Source organism: Bufo bufo, chromosome 5, assembly GCF_905171765.1.
Source record: "Bufo bufo chromosome 5, aBufBuf1.1, whole genome shotgun sequence".
Taxonomy (NCBI): Eukaryota; Metazoa; Chordata; class Amphibia; order Anura; family Bufonidae; genus Bufo; species Bufo bufo.
The window spans coordinates 347,821,119-347,845,197 of record NC_053393.1 but is presented as its reverse complement, the minus strand read 5'-3'; positions in this window follow the sequence as shown (position 1 = coordinate 347,845,197).

Here is a 24,079-nt window from a genome sequence, read left to right as displayed (position 1 = left end):
ACTACAAATAACTTGACCAGCTAAAACAGTGCAGATTTGGTTGAATAGAGATGTGAGACCTGTTTTTTTTTGCGCTGTGTGACAGGTATAGGTTTAATCACAGAATCACACTTCTATCAGCACGCTAGCGTGTGTCTTAGGTTTTTCTGAATGACACTATCAATACCTTCAATGTAAGATTTTCTTTTTGGGATAGATTTCAAGTAGGCCTCAAATACCAGAAACTAGTTATTTTGAGAATGGCAAATTTGGGAATGCTTTTTCAACCCAGAACAAAAAGTCTGCTTTTACGGTCACTACAAATAACTTGACCAGCTAAAACAGTGCAGATTTGGTTGAATAGAGATGTGAGACCTGTTTTTTTTTGCGCTGTGTGACAGGTATAGGTTTAATCACAGAATCACACTTCTATCAGCACGCTAGCGTGTGTCTTAGGTTTTTCTGAATGACACTATCAATACCTTCAATTTAAGATTTTCTTTTTGGGATAGATTTCAAGTAGGCCTCAAATACCACAAACTAGTTATTTTGAGAATGGCAAATTTGGGAATGCTTTTTCAACCCAGAACAAAAAGTCTGCTTTTACGGTCACTACAAATAACTTGACCAGCTAAAACAGTGCAGATTTGGTTGAATAGAGATGTGAGACCTGGTTTTTTTTTGCGCTGTGTGACAGGTATAGGTTTAATCACAGAATCACACTTCTATCAGCACGCTAGCGTGTGTCTTAGGTTTTTCTGAATGACACTATCAATACCTTCAATGTAAGATTTTCTTTTTGGGATAGATTTCAAGTAGGCCTCAAATACCAGAAACTAGTTATTTTGAGAATGGCAAATTTGGGAATGCTTTTTCAACCCAGAACAAAAAGTCTGCTTTTACGGTCACTACAAATAACTTGACCAGCTAAAACAGTGCAGATTTGGTTGAATAGAGATGTGAGACCTGTTTTTTTTTGCGCTGTGTGACAGGTATAGGTTTAATCACAGAATCACACTTCTATCAGCACGCTAGCGTGTGTCTTAGGTTTTTCTGAATGACACTATCAATACCTTCAATTTAAGATTTTCTTTTTGGGATAGATTTCAAGTAGGCCTCAAATACCACAAACTAGTTATTTTGAGAATGGCAAATTTGGGAATGCTTTTTCAACCCAGAACAAAAAGTCTGCTTTTACGGTCACTACAAATAACTTGACCAGCTAAAACAGTGCAGATTTGGTTGAAAAGAGATGTGAGACCTGTTTTTTTTTGCGCTGTGTGACAGGTATAGGTTTAATCACAGAATCACACTTCTATCAGCACGCTAGTGTGTGTCTTAGGTTTTTCTGAATGACACTATCAATACCTTCAATGTAAGATTTTCTTTTTGGGATAGATTTCAAGTAGGCCTCAAATACCAGAAACTAGTTATTTTGAGAATTGCAAATTTGGGAATGCTTTTTCAACCCAGAACAAAAAGTGTGCTTTTACGGTCACTACAAATAACTTGACCAGCTAAAACAGTGCAGATTTAATTGAATAGAGATGTGAGACCTGTTTTTTTTTGCGCTGTGTGACAGGTATAGGTTTAATCACAGAATCACACTTCTATCAGCACGCTAGCGTGTGTCTTAGGTTTTTCTGAATGACACTATCAATACCTTCAATGTAAGATTTTCTTTTTGGGATAGATTTCAAGTAGGCCTCAAATACCAGAAACTAGTTATTTTGAGAATGGCAAATTTGGGAATGCTTTTTCAACCCAGAACAAAAAGTGTGCTTTTACGGTCACTACAAATAACTTGACCAGCTAAAACAGTGCAGATTTGGTTGAATAGAGATGTGAGACCTGTTTTTTTTTGCGCTGTGTGACAGGTATAGGTTTAATCACAGAATCACACTTCTATCAGCACGCTAGCGTGTGTTTTAGGTTTTTCTGAATGACACTATCAATACCTTCAATGTAAGATTTTCTTTTTGGGATAGATTTCAAGTAGGCCTCAAATACCAGAAACTAGTTATTTTGAGAATGGCAAATTTGGGAATGCTTTTTCAACCCAGAACAAAAAGTCTGCTTTTACGGTCACTACAAATAACTTTACCAGCTAAAACAGTGCAGATTTAATTGAATAGAGATGTGAGACCTGTTTTTTTTTGCGCTGTGTGACAGGTATAGGTTTAATCACAGAATCACACTTCTATCAGCACGCTAGCGTGTGTCTTAGGTTTTTCTGAATGACACTATCAATACCTTCAATGTAAGATTTTCTTTTTGGGATAGATTTCAAGTAGGCCTCAAATACCAGAAACTAGTTATTTTGAGAATGGCAAATTTGGGAATGCTTTTTCAACCCAGAACAAAAAGTGTGCTTTTACGGTCACTACAAATAACTTGACCAGCTAAAACAGTGCAGATTTGGTTGAATAGAGATGTGAGACCTGTTTTTTTTTGCGCTGTGTGACAGCTATAGGTTTAATCACAGAATCACACTTCTATCAGCACGCTAGCGTGTGTCTTAGGTTTTTCTGAATGACACTATCAATACCTTCAATGTAAGATTTTCTTTTTGGGATAGATTTCAAGTAGGCCTCAAATACCAGAAACTAGTTATTTTGAGAATGGCAAATTTGGGAATGCTTTTTCAACCCAGAAAAAAAAGTGTGCTTTTAAAGTCAATACAAATAACTTGACCAGCTAAAACAGTGCAGATTTGGTTGAATAGAAATGTCAGGTCTATTTTTTAGGCGCTGGGTGACAGGCTCAACTTGCCCCTGATGTAATATATGGCCAAAAAATAACCACACTGTTGATGGTTAAATGCACTTGGGTGACACAGGCTCAGCCTGCACCAGATGTAGTTTATGGCCAAAAAATAATCAGACTGTTGATGGTTAAATGCACTTGGGTGACACAGGCTCAGCCTGCACCAGATGTAGTATATGGCCAAAAAATAATCAGACTGTTGATGGTTAAATGCACTTGGGTGACACAGGCTCAGCCTGCAGCAGATGTAGGATATAGCACAAAATAACCACACTATCGATGGTTAAATACACTTGGGTGACACAGGCTCAGCCTGCAGCTGATGTAGTATATGGCCAAAACATAATCAGACTGTTGATGGTTAAATGCACTTGGGTGACACAGGCTCAGCCTGCAGCTGATGTAGTATATGGCCAAAAAAATAACCAGACTGTTGATGGTTAAATGCACTTGGGTGACACAGGCTCAGCCTGCAGCTGATGTAGGATATAGCTCAAAATAACCACACTATCGATGGTTAAATACACTTGGTGATAGCTCGTGCTGGCGCACCACAAGTCACAAAATGGCCGCCGATCACCCCAGAAAAAAAGTGATCTAAAAACGCTCTGGGCAGCCTCAAAAAAGTGAGCAAGTCAATAATAGCACTTCAATGATCCTCAGCTGCAGATCGATCACAGAATGAAGTCTTTTGGAGGAGTTAATCTGCCTAATCTCGCCCTAACGTCGCAGCTGCAACCTCTCCCTATACTGATCATAGCAGAGTGACGTGCGGCGCTACGTGACTCCAGCTTAAATAGAGGCTGGGTCACATGGTGCACTGGCCAATCACAGCCATGCCATTAGTAGGCATGGCTGTGATGGCCTCTTGGGCCAAGTAGTATGACGCTTGTTGATTGGCTGCTTTGCAGCCTTACAAAAAGCGCCAAGAAAGCGCCGAACACCGAACCCGAACCCGGACTTTTACGAAAATGTTCGGGTTCGGGTCCGTGTCACGGACACCCCAAAATTCAGTACGAACCCGAACTATACAGTTCGGATTCGCTCATCCCTAGTTATATGGATCAATCTTCCTTTTCTCATCCTTCTCCTCCTCCTTCATATCAACATGCTTTTTAGGCTGCCCTCGCTCATAATGTTTTATAGGGTCAGCGAAACCCTTGCACAGGTGCCAGGGGCGACACTCAGAGCCATCTCTGTGGGCACCATTACTCTTGAAAAAGTCTATGGTGCACCAATATGCCTTACAGTTGTCCTGCCATTCATCAGCGTCGGGTACGCCATGAATGGCACAGGCAGCACATTGACTGTAGGCAGGCCACTATAGCTAAATAATAAGGAACATGGAAGATATACTATATTGGACTGTAGTATTCAGGGTAAATGATCGTGTGGGCACTTTGCGATAAATAAGTCTGTTTGTGGTTGCAGTTTGGTCAATCAGTCTCTCAAAGGTTCGCCATCGCCTTCACTGTTTTAGAGGGTTAGCGCCCCTGGAGGCCCTCATCTACATTATTTTACTCTGTTTCATTGAGCCTAGGGCCACAGTCTCTGCGTGAACCATCAGCATCACGGCCACTTCCACGTCCCATACTGGCCGCCTTCTTAATATGAAATGTTATATATGCTTAAAAGTATCCAACACCTACAGTATTGTAGGATATGTACGTGTACGCGCCAATCAATTAAAACAGGTATTTTGGATGCGCACACTTTACACAGGGGATGTAGCTCTGATAATGTCACAGACTACCATACACCGTCTGCGGATGAAGTATAGTATATGTTAGTAATATGTATGAAATGCACACACAGTAGATGTGGCACAAATATTTTACTTCTCTCAAACATACACTGTTTTCACATGTGGTACTGTATTTGAAACCGAGAGCCACGCGCCATGGACACTAGATTTTGAACAGATTATTTATTTTGTCACTAGACACACAAATTTTTAATTTGACTCAGTATATGCCGCAGTTATGAACAGAATATGGTCACTAGATTATGCACAGATTATTTAGATTGCCGCAACAGACACTCTTTTCAAATGTGATAGAGTATTTGTCACATGAATCTACAGTACATGGACAGTATATTTGGCCCAAAACAGTTAAATTTGTCCCAAATAGAAATAATTCTTTGGAGAATTACTGTATATATGGTTGCGGACTAAATTCACACACGTATGTGACCAAAACTAGTGAAATTTGTCCCAAATAGAAATAAATCTATGCTGAATTACTATATATACCGGTTGCGGCCTAAATTCACACACAGATGAAACCCAACCTAGGGATTTGTGTCCCAAATAGAAAGAATCCTCTGCTGAATTACTGTATATATGGTTGCGGCCTAAATGCAGACACAGATGTGACCCAAACTATTGAAATTTGTCCCAAATAGAAATGATTCTAGGCTGGAATACTGTATATAACGTTTGTGGATTGAGCGCGCACACAGATGTGGCACAAATTAGGTTAATTTCCCCAGAAAAATGTATTTCTATGATGGAGCGGTGTATATCTCACTAGCAGGCACACTCTAGTGAATAAGCCCCTTTTTAGAATTTCTGCTAAACACACTGCTTTCTGATGGTGTACTGTAGATCTCACTGATATGTAATATTTTTTCTTTTGAAAGCTTTTTGGTACTGAACACAGCGATTTTCCAGCCCTGCACTATCTGTCCCTTCCTGCAGACGCCAGTCCTTAATACTGCTGAATTTAACCCTTGTTAAAAAAATAAATAAATGCTGCACTGCTGTCAAACACACACTTTAATCATGAAGAGGACTGTTTTGTCTTTCAAGAGCTTTTTGGGAGTTCAATCGTTGTAATTTCAGCAAACCGCAATATGTCCCTGCCTACTGTCGGCTCTCCCTGACGCTGAATGATCCAAGCCCGGGACGTCGGCTCCTATATAAACTAGTACCACGTGTTCTGGCCAGCCAACCAGTGTAAGGCTTATAGCTAACATAGCTATGGCATTACACTGGAGGGAATTACTTACCTGAACGCTGATTGGATGCTTCAGGAGGCGCCAAACGTGCGGGGCGGAGACTCGAGCAATGCGACAAGCACACGTGATATTCGGCCGAGTACCGCTACGAGCCGAGCATAGCGATGCTCGAGCCGAACCGGTACTCGGCTGAGCATGCTCGTTCATCGCTAAAATTCAGTTATTGTCATTTGCTAGTATATAATATCTATCTCTTGGAACCCCAAGCCTCATCAGACCCTCAGCCCCATCAGACTCAGATCAAACCCCAATCAGATCCTATCATCATCGGATTGGACCCCCAGCCCCACTCAGCCTCAGATTGCACCCCCACCCCCATCAGACCTCAGATCAAACATATCCAGGACTCACTGCACCGCTTCTTCTGGGTACTGCTGTGTGTTGTGAACTGACGCACACAGCATCAGGTCATAGTGCATGCCTACATACACTATGTCCTACCACTGCGCACAGTCAGGACACCACAGTGGGACCCAGAAGAAGACCAGGGGAGGTGAGTACAGCCACTGCAGTGCTGTCCTCAACTCTCTGTGCCTCCCACATGCTGATGACTGCTTCCATAATTGAGGCAGTCATTAACATTCACACTATAAGACGCACTGCCACATTTCCTTTTGTGGGGGGTAAATGTATCGTATAGTCCGAAAATATGGTATATATTTATTTCTTGGTTTGTTTTATCTTTTTTTGTGGAAAAAGCAAGAAAATGCAGTTAACTAATACTAACTGATTCACTATTGCATTAATACATTATGTGAAAATGCATCATTGTAGGTATACAGGTAAATGTCCAAAAATTTGAATATCGTGCAAAAGTTCATTTATTTCAGTAATGCAACGTAAAAGGTGAAACTAACATATGAGATAGACTCATTACATACAAAGCGAGATATTTCAAGCCTTTTTTTGTTATAATTTGGATGATTATGGCTTCCAACTTATGAAAACCCCAAAGTCACAATCTCAGGTACCCTTTGTTCAGGGGATATGGATTAATTAGCTGACTAGAGTGTGACACTTTGAGCCTAGAATATTGAACCTTTTCACAATATTCTAATTTTAAGTTGCATTAATGCAACTCCTTTTAAGGCTACTTTCACATTAGCGTTTTTATTTTCCGGCATACAGTTCCGTCACAGGGGCTCTATACCGGAAAATAACTGATCAGGCATCTCCCCATGCATTCTGAATGGAGAGTAATCCGTTCAGGATGCATCAGGATGTCTTCAGTTCAGTCATTTTGACTGATCAGGCAAAAGAGAAAACCGTTGCATGCTATGGTTTTATCTCCGGCGAAAAAAACTGAAGACTTGCTTGAATGCTGGATCCGGCATTTTTTTCCATAGGAATGTATTAGTGCCGGATCCGGCATTCAAAATACCGGAATGCCGGATCCGTCCTTCCGGTCTGCGCATGCGCAGACCTTTAAAAATGAGAAAAAAATAAATACCGGATCCGTTTTGCCTGATGACACCGGAAAAACGGATCCGGTATTGCAATGCATTTTTCTGACTGATCAGACATTTTTCCTGCCGGAATCAAACAACGCAAGTGTGAAAGTACCCTAAGTTACATTACTGAAATAAATTAACTTTTGCACGATATTCGAGTTTTTCGAGTTTCACCTGTATTTGAGATTAGTTTTTAGATTGCAGATGCCATGGATATCACTTAGGAATATGGCACATGGTATGAATAAATTTGTCACAATAGCAATATAGATGCCACTATTTCAGTGAAAATATGCCTGGGGGATACCGAGCGTGTAGTTGGGACTTTTTTGCGACTTTTTAAAAAGTCACACTTCATAAATGTGATATAAAACTCTGAAATACTTTTTACTTCTGAAGTGGTGATAGGAAGGCGCAGTGCTCAAAATGTGTGACAGCAGTGTGAATATTTCCACACCAAAAACATGGTGTACCTAATTTGATAAATGTCCCCTTGTACATACTTGAACAGACAACAGTACCCTGTGTTGAAGTAACAGAGCCAATTAAATAATTTAATGTTAATTGTTGCACAAAATCTAATTTACTCAGTTAATAAGTTCAAAAATCACACAGGCGGAGACTCATATGCCACTAAAAAGAACATTAATTAAATTGAACAAAGTGTTAAATAACATGAATTAAGCTGAAGAAAATAAGTCATTCTAGCCCCAGGCCCTCTGTTAATAGCAAGGATGAGTCAGAAAATGACAACTAGTACTGACTTTTATTGTCACTGACGATTGATAATTTTACATTTCCATTAGAAACACTCATAAAATATTCATTGAATAATTCTTTATTACAATTAATAAAGAGTCACAGGTACAGTACTGTATCTATGTGCAAACTAATGTTATTATTATGAAGAATTCTAATGAATTTAGTTAAGGCATTTCATTTGAAAACACCATCGTATCTGATACAATCTCTTATCCAGATCATATGGTCTCACTGTTTTGTTAGTGCTTATCTGATAAGAACATTTTAAAGTGTTGGATTTAGCTTTTTCCAATTAAAATTATCTTCATTTTTGAAAACGACACTGAGAACTTACTAATTAACAGATATTTCTACTCGGCAGCTTTTACAGCTTTTGTTTTTAAGCAAATAAACATCTAAAATCTTGTCTGTAGCATATACTGCCTCATGGTTGATGGGTATATTAAATGTGTTACGATATACAATGTTAGTTAAAATAATTATGCTTTAATGCTTTAACCACCTCAGCCCCTATGGCTTAAACACCCTGAAAGACCAGGCCACTTTTTACACTTCTGCACTACACTACTTTCACCGTTTATTGCTCGGTCATGCAACTTACCACCCAAATGAATTTTACCTCCTTTTCTTCTCACTAATAGAGCTTTCATTTGGTGGTATTTCATTGCTGCTGACATTTTTACTTTTTTTGTTATTAATCGAAATTTAACGATTTTTTTGCAAAAAAATGACATTTTTCACTTTCAGTTGTAAAATTTTGCAAAAAAAACGACATCCATATATAAATTTTGCTCTAAATTTATTGTTATACATGTCTTTGATAAAAAAAAAATGTTTGGGTAAAAAAAAAATGGTTTGGGTAAAAGTTATAGCGTTTACAACTATGGTACAAAAATGTGAATTTCCGCTTTTTGAAGCAGCTCTGACTTTCTGAGCACCTGTCATGTTTCCTGAGGTTCTACAATGGCCAGACAGTACAAACACCCCACAAATGACCCCATTTCAGAAAGTAGACACCCTAAGGTATTCGCTGATGGGCATAGTGAGTTCATAGAAATTTTTATTTTTTGTCACAAGTTAGCGGAAAATGATGATTTTTTTTTTCTTACAAAGTCTCATATTCCACTAACTTGTGACAAAAAATAAAAAGTTCTATGAACTCACTATGCCCATCAGTGAATACCTTGGGGTGTCTTCTTTCCAAAATGGGGTCACTTGTGGGGTAGTTATACTGCCCTGGCATTCTAGGGGCCCAAATGTGTGGTAAGGAGTTTGAAATCAAATTCTGTACAAAATGGCCAGTGAAATCCGAAAGGTGCTCTTTGGAATGTGGGCCTCTTTGCCCACCTAGGCTGCAAAAAAGTGTCACACATGTGGTATCTCCGTATTCAGGAGAAGTTGGGGAATGTGTTTTGGGGTGTCATTTTACATATACCCATGCTGGGTGAGATAAATATCTTGGTCAAATGCCAACTTTAAATAAAAAAATGGGAAAAGTTGTCTTTTGCCAAGATATTTCTCTCACCCAGCATGGGTATATGTAAAATGACACCCCAAAACACATTCCCCAACTTCTCCTGAATACGGAGATACCACATGTGTGACACTTTTTTGCAGCCTAGGTGGGCAAAGGGGCCCACATTCTAAAGAGCACCTTTCGGATTTCACCGGTCATTTTTTACAGAATTTGATTTCAAACTCCTTACCACACATTTGGGCCCCTAGAATGCCAGGGCAGTATAACTACCCCACAAGTGACCCCATTTTGGAAAGAAGACACCCCAAGGTATTCGCTGATGGGCATAGTGAGTTCATGGAAGTTTTTATTTTTTGTCACAAGTTAGTGGAATATGAGACTTTGTAAGGAAAAAAAAAATAAAAAAAATCATCATTTTCCACTAACTTGTGACAAAAAATAAAAAATTCTAGGAACTCGCCATGCCCCTCACGGAATACCTTGGGGTGTCTTCTTTCCAAAATGGGGTCACTTGTGGGGTAGTTATACTGCCCTGGCATTCTAGGGGCCCAAATGTGTGGTAAGGAGTTTGAAATCAAATTCTGTAAAAAATGGCCAGTGAAATCCGAAAGGTGCTCTTTGGAATGTGGGCCCCTTTGCCCACCTAGACTGCAAAAAAGTGTCACACATCTGGTATCTCCGTATTCAGGAGAAGTTGGGGAATGTGTTTTGGGGTGTCATTTTACATATACCCATGCTGGGTGAGAGAAATATCTTGGCAAATGACAACTTTTCCAATTTTTTTATACAAAGTTGGCATTTGACCAAGATATTTCTCTCACCCAGCATGGGTATATGTAAAATGACACACCAAAACACATTCCCCAACTTCTCCTGAATACGGAGATACCACATGTGTGACACTTTTTTGCAGCCTAGGTGGGCAAAGGTGCCCAAATTCCTTTTAGGAGGGCATTTTTAGACATTTGGACACCAGACTTCTTCTCACGCTTTGGGGCCCCTAAAATGCCAGGGCAGTATAAATACCCCACATGTGACCCCATTTTGGAAAGAAGACACCCCAAGGTATTCAATGAGGGGCATGGCGAGTTCATAGAAAAAAAAAATTTTGGGCACAAGTTAGCGGAAATTGATATTTTTTTTTTTTTCTCACAAAGTCTCCCTTTCCACTAACTTGGGACAAAAATGTCAATCTTTCATGGACTCAATATGCCCCTCAGCGAATACCTTGGGGTGTCTTCTTTCCAAAATGGTGTTATTTGTGGGGTGTTTGTACTGCCCTGGCATTTGAGGGTCTCCGCAATCATTACATGTATGCCCAGCATTAGGAGTTTCTGCTATTCTCCTTATATTGAGCATACAGGTAATGAGATTATTTTTTTCCGTTCAGCCTCTGGGCTGTAAGAAAAAAATGAACGGCACAGATTTCTTCATTCGCATTGATCAATGTGGATGAAAACATCTCTGCCAAAAAAAGAAAAAGGAGGGGAAAGGCGTCTGCCAGGACATAGGAGCTCCGCCCAACATCCATTCCCACTTAGCTCGTATGCCCTGGCAAACCAGATTTCTCCATTCACATCAATCGATGTGGATGAATAAATCATTGCCGGGATTTTTTTTTTTATATATACAAAGTGTTTGCCAAAGTATATGAACACCGCCACCTGCTCAGCTCATATGCCTCGGCAAACGTATCTTTTACTGCAGAGGAGAAATCTCGTCTTGCAGCGCCGCATACACCGACTTGCGTGTAACCTGACAGCAGCGCAATGCTTCTGTCCGAATGCACATCAGTGCTGCAGCTAGTCGATCGGTTGGTCCACCTGGAAGGTAAAAAAAACAAAACAAAATAGAAAAAACCAGGCTGCAACGCAATAAATTTATTAACTTTTGAACAGAACATATAAACTTTTTTTAACTTTTTTAACTGAACGTTAACTTTTTTTTTACCTTTATAGAACAAACCTCTCCTTCCCCATGGGACAATGTGCAAGGCGCAAATCGCCCAAAGATGTGGCGAAGTACGTTATGCACTTTATCCCAGGTGAAAGGAGAGGTTTGCAGCAGCTGTGAGTAAAAGGGCCCTAATAGCCCTGTGTGCCTGTCCTGTGAGATGCAATCCCTATGCTAAGTGTACCTGTGTGTGGTACTTCCGGAAACACTCTCCAAAGCATAGGGCAGGGTGGTCAGGACAGTCAGGACAGAAATAGCGGGTGTCACGCCTTATTCCACTCCTGCTACAGACACAACATCTTTTTCGGGGTGACAGTTGGGTTGAGGTACCAGGAACGACACTGGGGAAATGTCGCTCGTGTAGACGGCTAACTACACTGGTGGATGGGGCCACGGAACCTCCTGGATACAGGAGGTTCTCAATGATCTCTTCCTGGAATTTGAGAAAGGATCCTGTTCTCCCAGCCTTACTGTAGAGAACAAAACTATTATACAGCGCCAATTGAATTAAATATACAGACACCTTCTTATACCAGCGTCTGGTTCTGCGGGGAACTAAATACGGAGACAACATCTGGTCATTGAAGTCCACCCCTCCCATGAGCGCATTATAGTCGTGGACTGAGAGGGGCTTTTCAATGACACGGGTTGCTCGCTCAATTTGTATTGTCGTGTCTGCGTGAATGGAGGAGAGCATGTAAACGTCACGCTTGTCTCTCCATTTCACCGCGAGCAGTTCTTCATTACACAAGGCAGCCCTCTCCCCCCTTGCAAGACGGGTGGTAACGAGCCGTTGGGGGAAGCCCACGTGACTAGTTCGCGCGGTGCCACAGGCGCAAATCCGTTCTAGAAACAAATGCCTAAAGAGGGCCACACTTGTGTAGAAATTGTCCACATAAAGATGGTACCCCTTGCCGAATAAGGGTGACACCAAGTCCCAGACTGTCTTCCCACTGCTCCCCAGGTAGTCAGGGCAACCGACCGGCTCCAGGGTCTGATCTTTTCCCTCATAGATCCGAAATTTGTGGGTATAGCCTGTGGCCCTTTCACAGAGCTTATACAATTTGACCCCATACCGGGCACGCTTGCTTGGGATGTATTGTTTGAAGCCAAGGCGCCCGGTAAAATGTATTAGGGACTCGTCTACGCAGATGTTTTGCTCTGGGGTATACAAATCTGCAAATTTCTGGTTGAAGTGGTCTATGAGGGGCCGAATTTTGTGGAGCCGGTCAAAAGCTGGGTGGCCTCTGGGACGGGAGGTGGTGTTGTCGCTAAAATGCAGGAAACGGAGGATGGCCTCAAATCGCGCCCTGGACATAGCAGCAGAGAACATGGGCATGTGATGAATCGGGTTCGTGGACCAATATGACCGCAATTCATGCTTTTTAGTTAGACCCATGTTGAGGAGAAGGCCCAAAAAAATTTTAATTTCGGAAACTTGGACTGGTTTCCACCGGAAAGGCTGGGCATAAAAGCTTCCCGGGTTGGCGGATATAAATTGTGTGGCATACCGGTTTGTCTCTGCCACGACTAAGTCCAAGAGCTCCGCAGTCAAGAACAGCTCAAAAAATCCCAGGGCCGAACCGATTTGAGCCGTCTCAACCCGAACTCCAGACTGGGCGGTGAAAGGGGGAACTAATGGTGCGGCTGAAGTTAGTGACTGCCAATCAGGGTTTGCCAGCACCTCAGGGATTCTAGGGGCTCTACGGGCCTGTCTGTGCGGTGGCTGCGACTGGGTAACTACTGCACGTGCCACCGTACCAGCTTCAACTGCCCTTCTGGTGCTCGCCACATCACCATGTTGTACGGCAGTGCTGGTACTAGGTCCAGGGAGGGCTGCGCTGCTGGTGTATGCCTCACCACGTGATCCGGCAGCGCCAGCCCCACTCTGCTGCTCTTGAAGCGGATCCTGCACAACCTGTGGTCTAGCGACACGGGGCCGGGTACGCCTGGTTCTATCAGGGACCTCCACCTCCTCGTCCGAACTTTGGGTCAGAGAGCCACTGCTTTCTACAGGTTCATATTCTGACCCGCTAGATTCGTCAGATGAGGGTTCCCATTCCTCATCCGACTGGGTCAGAATCCTGTAGGCCTCTTCAGAAGAATACCCCCTGTTTGACATTTTGGACTACTAAATTTAGGGGTATTCCCTGAGACTACCCAAGAAAAAAAGCAAGCCTGTCTTACAAAGGGGAGGCTAGCGAAGTACCGGAGGTCGCTGCGGTTGATAAAAAATATGAAAACTGATTTTTTTATCGCCGCAGTGCGTGTAAAATGAATGTGCAGTGATCAAAAAAATATATATTTTTTGTCACTGCGGTGGGGCGGGCGTGGGTGAACGCACGTGTGGGCGACCGATCAGGCCTGATCGGGCAAACACTGCGTTTTGGGTGGAGGGTGAGCTAAGGTGACACTAATACAATTATAGATCTGACCGTGATCAGTTTTGATCACTTACAGATACTATAAAAGTACAAATGCTGATTAGCGATACGCTAATCAGCGAATCAGTGGCTGCGGTGCGGTGGGCTGGGCGCTAACCGATCGCTAACTACCTAACCAAGGGGCCTAAACTATCCTAAAACCTAACAGCCAATACTAGTGAAAAAAAAAAGTGTCCGTTTACACTGATCACTTTTTGTCTTTCACTAAGTGATTGACAGGGGCGATCAAAGGGGTGATCAAAGGGTTAATTGGGGTGCAGGGGGGTGATCTGGGGCTAAAGTGTGGTGTTGGTGCTACTCACTGTGAAGTCTGCTCCTCTGCTGGATCCAACCGACGAAAAGGACCAGCAGAGGAGCAGACAAGCCATATAACAGATCATATTTACTAATATGATCTGTTAGATGGCTTGTGATTGGTTTTTTTGAAAATCGCCAGCCTGCCAGCCAATGATCGTTGCTGGCAGGCTGGTCACGAAATTGTTCTTTAAATTTTGCCGGCCCGCGATGCGCATGCGCGGGCTGGCTTTGAGCGAAATCTCGCGTCTCGCGAGATGACGCGTATATGCGTGACTGTGCGCAGCGCTGCCACCTCCGGAACGCGAATCTGCGTTAGGCGGTCCGGAGGTGGTTAATTGAAGTATCTTGTTTCTAGCATATGTTTATTAAAAATAAGCCCCCAGTAACTCACAATTTTTCTTTCCGATTTTTAAAAAAATTTACACTATTAAAAAAAAAATCTTGATGGAGGTAACATCTAACCTAGTATGAATTGACTTCTCTCCTTCTTGTTGTACCAGTATGGTCAGGCGAGAGCATTTCCTCTGTTTTTGCTGTTGTGTTTGTCTGGAGTCTACTGATGGCCGATAGTTAAAAAAAAAGGGATGTAGAGTTTCATTAGAGGTGGATGGTAGAGCATTCTATGGGGGTGAAGATTCGTGTTGTTATAAGAAGTCATTAAAGACAGCAAGATCGATCCTAATAAACCATGTACACCTCATGGTAGGGTTGATTCTGCTCATTAAAATGATAGCTGTCTTGTGGCAGGCCTCGGTTGTAGCAGCCCTGAGAAATAAAATACATATTCTTTATGCAAATTAAGGCTTCAGTGCACAGAGTTGTATGGACAGCCCTGGAAAGTTTAGGGAGCGAGGTTCACTGAGGGTCTAGGTCAGGCATCCTCAAACTACGGCCCTCCAGCTGTTGCAAAACAACAACTCCCAGCATGCCCGAACAGCCTACAGGTATCAGCCTACAGCAGGGCATTGTGGGAGTTGTAGTTTTACAACAGCTTGAGGGCCGCAGTTTGAGGATGCCTGAGCTAGGTACTAAAAGTCTTTGTTCTTGGGAACACCACAGCCGATTTTCACAAAACAGGTATCATTTTATTCAGCAGGGTCAACCTTACCGTGCAGTATGCATGATTAGTGCTCTTTAAATTTCTGCAAATTAAGGATATCTAATCTGATGACAAACCTCTTTCACATTTTAAAATGTAGGAGGTTACTGAAAATGCATTTATCCTTAAAATATTTGGTCTATCTAAAAATACATGGATATACTGCTGGGTAAATAGTGGAACCAACCAGCAAATAATTCTGTTATACTTCATTATAGTGAAGACAAGTTTGTTTTAAGGATTGGTGATATAAATATCTGAAGATTTTGATCAGAGACACACTAAGGTGTGTGGCTTTTCCATTTAAAGTTATAAAGAGCTGAAATCCATTGATTTTAATGTTTTTGTATAAATGCAATAATACAGCACAATAATACATACAATAAAATGAAATGTAAAAATCAGATGGACATCCAAAACCAATGGCTCAAATCAATTGCAAGATAAAACCAAAATACAGTGATGGAATCAGAGGCAAATCACAAACAAGACAAGTGAGCCAACAGAAGAAAAAGTTCACTCTGGTTTTCTAGTACTACTGCCCCTTTGTTCCAGTGATCAACATGGGGCACTGTATTAAGACCCACATCTGTGACAGTAGGGGCATTTTCTAGCAATAAGCCACTAATGTCTATAAAAAGACAAACTTTTCTCAATTTGTGACAACCTATGTTTTAGGGGTCGGGTCACACTTAATGGAGATTTCTAGACACAACTGAAAAAAGGCTCTCATTGCAGTTCCATGTCATTTGCATTGTATTCCTATGCCTAGGTGTGTTTCATGACAGCTGCAATAAAAGCAGCGGTGGTCGTGCTTGCACACTAAATGAAAAAGTGCTAGCCTCTCTGGTAGCCAGGACCGTGGGAGCAAGCATAGGCACACGTGTGCAGCAGCTTCTGTCCCAGCACCTTGTATCTGAGCTGCAGCAGTAGCGATAACCCCCAGAGATGAGCAGTGTATAATTCGATGGAAAAATGAATCAAGCCAGCCAAGGAGGCAATATGGACAATAATAATACATTAATAACTGCTTTGTATTAACTTTGTCTACATGATAAATGCCATTTGTTGATGTGAGACAACCCCTTTAAAGATTTACTATCTGTGTATATTCGATTCCTTATTCTGTGTAAAGCACTTTTAATATTGATAACTTTATTAATTTGGGAGACAATAGTATATAGATGTGGCACTTCGGTAAATGCGCCAAACTGAGACAGAATGCTGTCTTACTTTATGGTCTCAATTTAAATCAAGTAACTGCCAGTATAAAACATGGCATATGTTTTTATTAAAAGTATGCGTAGAACTTTAATAACTTTATTAAAATTCAACACTGATTAATTATACCCATTTCCCACCTTTCCACACCAAAGTGTCAGGTGTATTGGAAGCATCTGTTATTTTTTGAACAAAGCAATAATAAATTGATTTGCACCAAAAAAGGTGAAAGCCAAAGCAGAAAACAAGCTCATCCATAATGATAAACCTGCCCCAGTGTGTTTTTTTTGTCATTGTATAATGTACAGTTTGGAAACTTTTCCTGATCATAGCTATAGAAATATCAAGTACTTTTTAAAAGGCATTCATTCACCAGGAAATTCACTATTTAACCAAGACGTGTAGGGCTACCTCATCTGAATGTAATTACTTCTTTTACTTAGTGATATGTTGCTTCATTCTGGAGAAAGAGTACTTTTAATCCAAATCAGCAGATAAGTGCACCAAAGGGAGGTCCAAGACACTTTGCACCTTTGATCCTCCTGCTTCCTTTGCCAGCCCCTCCCTCTCATTCTTGGTTGACAGGCCCAGGCTAGATGACTAGGCAGGAACCAGGCCCTGGGTAGGGCTGGCAGAGAAGGCAGGGAGAGCAGGAGTGCACAGAGTTGCTTGGGTCTACCTTCAGTGCACTAGACTGCTCATCTGCTTATGGATTAAAAATACTTTTTCTCCAGGACAAATCACTAAGTAAAAGTCTACTGTTAACTACAGAGATCTCTGATTGGAATGACTGTGCGATTGACACATGCACTGCTCCTGATTAGAGTTGAGCGAACACCTGGATGTTCGGGTTCGAGAAGTTCGGCTGAACTTCCCGTAAATGTTCGGGTTTGGGATCCGAACCCGAACCGAACTTCGTCCCGAACCCGAACCCCATTGAAGTCAATGGGGACCCGAACTTTTGGGCACTAAAAAGGCTGTAAAACAGCCCAGGAAAGAGCTAGAGGGCTGCAAAAGGCCGCAACATGTAGGTAAATCCCCTGCAAACAAATGTGGATAAGGAAATGAATTAAAATAAAAATTAAAAAAATAAAAATGAACCAATATCAATTGGACAGAGGTCCCATAGCAGAGAATCTGGCTTCACGTCAGCAGAGAATCAGTCTCTTCATGCCATAGCAAAGAATCTGGCTTCATGTCAGCAGAGAATCAGTCTCTTCATGCCATAGCAGAGAATCTGGCTTCATGTCAGCGCAGAATCAGTCTTCATGTCATAGCAGAGAATCAGGCTTCACGTCACCCACCACTGGAACAGGCCACTGTCACACATTTAGGCCCCGACACCCAGACAGAGGAGAGCGGTCCCGTAACAGAGAATCTGGCCTTATGTCAGCGCAGAATCTGTATTCATGTCATAGCAGAGAATCAGGCTTCACGTCATCCACCACTGGAACAGGCCACTGTCACACATTTAGGCCCCGGCACCCAGACAGAGGAGAGCGGTCCCGTAACAGAGAATCTGGCCTTATGTCAGCGCAGAATCTGTATTCATGTCATAGCAGAGAATCAGGCTTCACGTCACCCACCACTGGAACAGGCCACTGTCACACATTTAGGCCCAGGCACCCAGGCAGAGGAGAGAGGTCCCGTAACAGAGAATCTGGCCTTATGTCAGCGCAGAATCTGTCTTCATGTCATAGCAGAGAATCAGGCTTCACGTCACCCACCACTGGAACAGGCCACTGTCACACATTTAGGCCCAGGCACCCAGGCAGAGGAGAGAGGTCCCGTAACAGAGAATCTGGCCTTATGTCAGCGCAGAATCTGTATTCATGTCATAGCAGAGAATCAGGCTTCACGTCACCCACCACTGGAACAGGCCACTGTCACACATTTAGGCCCCGGCACCCAGGCAGAGGAGAGAGGTCCCGTAACAGAGAATCTGGCCTTATGTCAGCGCAGAATCTGTATTCATGTCATAGCAGAGAATCAGGCTTCACGTCACCCACCACTGGAACAGGCCACTGTCACACATTTAGGCCCCGGCACCCAGACAGAGGAGAGCGGTCCCGTAACAGAGAATCTGGCCTTATGTCAGCGCAGAATCTGTCTTCATGTCATAGCAGAGAATCAGGCTTCACGTCAGCCACCACTGGAACAGGCCACTGTCACACATTTAGGCCCAGGCACCCAGGCAGAGGAGAGCGGTCCCGTAACAGAGAATCTGGCCTTATGTCAGCGCAGAATCTGTCTTCATGTCATAGCAGAGAATCAGGCTTCACGTCACCCACCACTGGAACAGGCCACTGTCACACATTTAGGCCCCGGCACCCAGACAGAGGAGAGGTTCATTCAACTTTGGGTTGCCCCGCAATATAATGGTAAAATGAAATTAAAAATAGTATTGAATGAGGAAGTGCCCTGGAGTAGAATAATATATTGTTAAGGGGAGGTAGTTAATATCTAATCTGCACAAGGGATGGACAGGTCCTGTGGGATCCATGCCTGGTTCATTTTTATGAACGTCAGCTTGTCCACATTGGCTGTAGACAGGCGGCTGCGTTTGTCTGTAATGACGCCCCTGCCGTGCTGAATACACGTTCAGACAAAACGCTGGCCGCCGGGCAGGCCAGCACCTCCAAGGCATAAAAGGCTAGCTCTGGCCACGTGGACAATTTGGAGACCCAGAAGTTGAATGGGGCCGAACCATCAGTCAGTACGTGGAGGGGTGTGCACAGGTACTGTTCCACCATGTTAGTGAAATGTTGCCTCCTGCTAACACGTTCCGTATCAGGTGGTGGTGCACTTAGCTGTGGCGTGTTGACAAAACTTTTCCACATCTCTGCCATGCTAACCCTGCCCTCAGAGGAGCTGGGCGTGACACAGCTGCGTTGGCGACCTCTTGCTCCTCCTCTGCCTTCGCCTTGGGCTTCCACTGGTTCCCCTGTGACATTTGGGAATGCTCTCAGTAGCGCGTCTACCAACGTGCGCTTGTACTCGCGCATCTTCCTATCACGCTCCAGTGTAGGAAGTAAGGTGGGCACATTGTCTTTGTACCGGGGATCCAGCAGGGTGGCAACCCAGTAGTCCGCACACGTTAAAATGTGGGCAACTCTGCTGTCGTTGCGCAGGCACTGCAGCATGTAGTCGCTCATGTGTGCCAGGCTGCCCAGAGGTAAGGACAAGCTGTCCTCTGTGGGAGGCGTATCGTCATCGTCCTGTGTTTCCCCCCAGCCACGCACCAGTGATGGGCCCGAGCTGCTTTGGGTGCCACCCCGCTGTGAACATGCTTCATCCTCATCCTCCTCCACCTCCTCCTCATCCTCGTCCTCCTCGTCCTCCAGTAGTGGGCCCTGTCTGGCCACATTTGTACCTGGCCTCTGGTGTTGCAAAAAACCTCCCTCTGAGTCACTTCGAAGAGACTGGCCTGAAAGTGCTAAAAATGACCCCTCTTCCTCCTCTTCCTCCTGGGCCACCTCCTCTTCCATCATCGCCCTAAGTGTTTTCTCAAGGAGACATAGAAGTGGTATTGTAACGCTGATAACGGCGTCATCGCCACTGGCCATGTTGGTGGAGTACTCGAAACAGCGCAACAGGGCACACAGGTCTCGCATGGAGGCCCAGTCATTGGTGGTGAAGTGGGTCTGATCCGCAGTGCGACTGACCCGTGCGTGCTGCAGCTGAAACTCCACTATGGTCTGCTGCTGCTCGCACAGTCTGTCCAGCATATGCAAGGTGGAGTTCCACCTGGTGGGCACGTCGCATATGAGGCGGTGAGCGGGAAGGCCGAAGTTACGCTGTAGCGCAGAAAGGCGAGCAGCGGCAGGGTGTGAACGCCGGAAGCGCGAACAGACGGCCCGCACTTTATGCAGCAGCTCTGACATGTCGGGGTAGTTGCGAATGAACTTCTGCACCACCAAATTCAGCACTAGTGTTGAGCGCGAATATTCGAATATCGAATTTTTTTCGCGAATATCGGCACTTCGCTAATTCGCGAATATTTAGAATATAGTGATATAAATTCGATATTTCGAATATTCGTTATTTTTTTTATTTTTTTTTATTGTTATATTTTTTTCTTTCCCACTTCCCTAAAGTTGTTCTTACCTGTCCTTTGGATTCCTGGCTTCCTGGCTGCTCCAGTCAGTGCCCGTTGCCGCTTCTGCCGACTTCCGTGCTCATGGAGCGTCCCCATCACCATGGGAACGTCTCCATATACTAGAATGTACTGTCGGATTTGAGAATTACGTGAAAAATCGCAATTCGATTATTTCAAGTTATAATAATCGAATTTCGATTTTAACTTAGCACTGCTATATTTCATATTAGGCTATGGAATATAGCAGTGCTAAGTTAAAATCGAAATTCGATTATTATAACTTGAATTAATCGAATTGCGATTTCAACTTGGACCTGGTTTACTATGGTTGGCTTGGTAGAATTAGCGAATATGACGAATATATTCGTTATATTCCACAAAACGAATATAACGAATGTATTCGTCATATTCCACAAAATGAAGATAACGAAGTATTCTGCATCTTCGTTTTAGCTACCTATTCATCAACTTCGCTAATTCTAGCAATCATATAGGAAACTTTACTATAGAGACAGCTAAGTTTAATTCGCTATGCGATTATATTACTTTGCTTTTTTTTATAAATAGAATAATTATAATAATTATCAGGTATTATAATTATTCTATTTTTATTTTTTTAAAAAGCAGTCATATAATCGCATAGCGAATTAAACTTAGCTGTCTCTATAGTAAACTTTCCTATATGATTGCTAGAATTAGCGAAGTTGACGAATAGGTAGCTAAAACGAAGATGCAGAATACTTTGTTATCTTCGTTTTGTGGAATATGACGAATACATTCGTTATATTCGTTTTGTGGAATATGACGAATACATTCGTCATATTCGCTAATTCTACCAAGCCAACCATAGTAAACCAGGTCCAAGTTGAAATCGCAATTCGATTAATTCAAGTTATAATAATCGAATTTCGATTTTAACTTAGCACTGCTATATCCATTGCCTAATATGGAATATAGCAGTGCTAAGTTAAAATCGAAATTCGATTATTATAATTTGAAATAATTGAATTGCGATTTTTCACGTAATTCTCAAATCCGACAGTACATTCTAGTATATGGAGACGTTCCCATGGTGATGGGGACGCTCCATGAGCACGGAAGTCGGCAGAAGCGGCAACGGGCACTGACTGGAGCAGCCAGGAAGCCAGGAATCCAAAGGACAGGTAAGAACAACTTTAGGGAAGTGGGAAAGAAAAAAATATAACAATAAAAAAAAAAAAAAAAAAAAATTCAAGTTATAATAATCGAATTTCGATTTTAACTTAGCACTGCTATATTCCATATTAAGCTAGAATTAACGAATATGGAATATAGCAGTGCTAAGTTAAAATCAAAATTCGATTATTATAACTTGAATTAATCGCATTGCTATTTCAATAGGAGAGTAGCCTTTAAGTTAAAATCGCAATACGCGATTATTTAAATCGCATATTAATCGCGATAACAAGAATAATGACGAATATTCGATTCCGACGAATATAAAACGAATATTCTATCAAATATTCGCGAATTTCGTCGAAATCGAATATGGCACCTGCCACTCATCACTATTCAGCACATGCGCCAGGCAAGGGATGTGCGTCAAACCGGCTAGTCCCAGAGCTGCAACGAGATTTCGCCCATTATCGCACACCACCAGGCCGGGCTTGAGGCTCACCGGCAGCAACCACTCGTCGGTCTGTTGTTCTATACCCCGCCACAACTCCTGTGCGGTGTGGGGCCTGTCCCCCAAACATATGAGTTTCAGAATGGCCTGCTGACGTTTACCCCGTGCTGTGCTGAAGTTGGTGGTGAAGGTGTGTGGCTGACTGGATGAGCAGGTGGAAGAAGAGGAGGAGGAAGCTGAGTAGGAGGAGACAGGAGGCAAAGAATGTTGCCCTGCGATCCTTGGCGGCGGAAGGACGTGCGCCAAATAGCTCTCCGTCTGGGGCCCAGCCGCCACTACATTTACCCAGTGTGCAGTTAGGGAGATATAGCGTCCCTGGCCGTGCTTACTGGTCCACGTATCTGTGGTTAGGTGGACCTTGCCACAGATGGCGTTGCGCAGTGCACACTTGATTTTATCGGACACTTGTTTGTGCAAGGAAGGCACGGCTCTCTTGGAGAAGTAGTGGCGGCTGGGAACAACATACTGTGGGACAGCAAGTGACATGAGCTGTTTGAAGCTGTGTGTGTCCACCAGCCTAAATGACAGCATTTCATAGGCCAGTAGTTTAGAAATGCTGGCATTCAGGGCCAGGGATCGAGGGTGGCTAGGTGAGAATTTACGCTTTCTCTCAAATGTTTGTGAGATGGAGAGCTGAACGCTGCCGTGTGACATGGTTGAGATGCTTGGTGACGCAAGTGGTGGTGTTGGTGGTACATCCCATGTTTGCTGGGCGGCAGGTGCCAACGTTCCTCCAGAGGCGGAGGAAGAGGCCGAGGCGGCGGCAGCAGCAGCAGAAGAGGCCGAGGCGGCAGCAGCAGAAGAGGTAGCAGGGGGAGCCTGAGTGACTTCCTTGTTTTTAAGGTGTTTACTCCACTGCAGTTCATGCTTTGCATGCAGGTGCCTGGTCATGCAGGTTGTGCTAAGGTTCAGAACGTTAATGCCTCGCTTCAGGCTCTGATGGCACCACTCGGGTCTTGTCGTCAGCACATTGTTTGAAGAAGTGCCATGCCAGGGAACTCCTTGAAGCTGCCTTTGGGGTGCTCGGTCCCAGATGGCGGCGGTCAGTAGCAGACGGAGTCTCTTGGCGGCGGGTGTTCTGATTTTGCCCACTGCTCCCTCTTTTGCTACGCTGTTGGCTCGGTCTCACCACTGCCTCTTCCTCCGAACTGTGAAAGTCAGTGGCACGACCTTCATTCCATGTGGGGTCTAGGACCTCATCGTCCCCTGCATCGTCTTCCACCCAGTCTTGATCCCTGACCTCCTGTTCAGTCTGCACACTGCAGAAAGACGCAGCAGTTGGCACCTGTGTTTCATCATCATCAGAGACGTGCTGAGGTGGTATTCCCATGTCCTCATCATCAGGAAAAATAAGTGGTTGTGCGTTAGTGCATTCTATCTCTTCCACCCCTGGGGAAGGGCTAGGTGGATGCCCTTGGGAAACCCTGGCAGCAGAGTCTTCAAACAGCATAAGAGACTGCTGCATAACTTGAGGCTCAGACAGTTTCCCTGATATGCATGGGGGTGATGTGACAGACCGATGGGCTTGGTTTTCATGCGCCATCTGTGCGCTTTCTGCAGAAGACTGGGTGGGAGATAATGTGAATGTGCTGGATCCACTGTGGGCCACCCAATTGACTAATGCCTGTACCTGCTCAGGCCTTACCATCCTTAGAACGGCATTGGGCCCCACCAAATATCGCTGTAAATTCTGCTGGCTACTTGGACCTGAGGTAGTTGGTTCACTAGGACGTGTGGCTGTGGCAGAACGGCCACGTCCTCTCCCAGCACCAGAGGGTCCACTAACACGACCACGACCATGTCCACGTCCGCGTCCCTTATTAGATGTTTTCCTCATTGTTCCC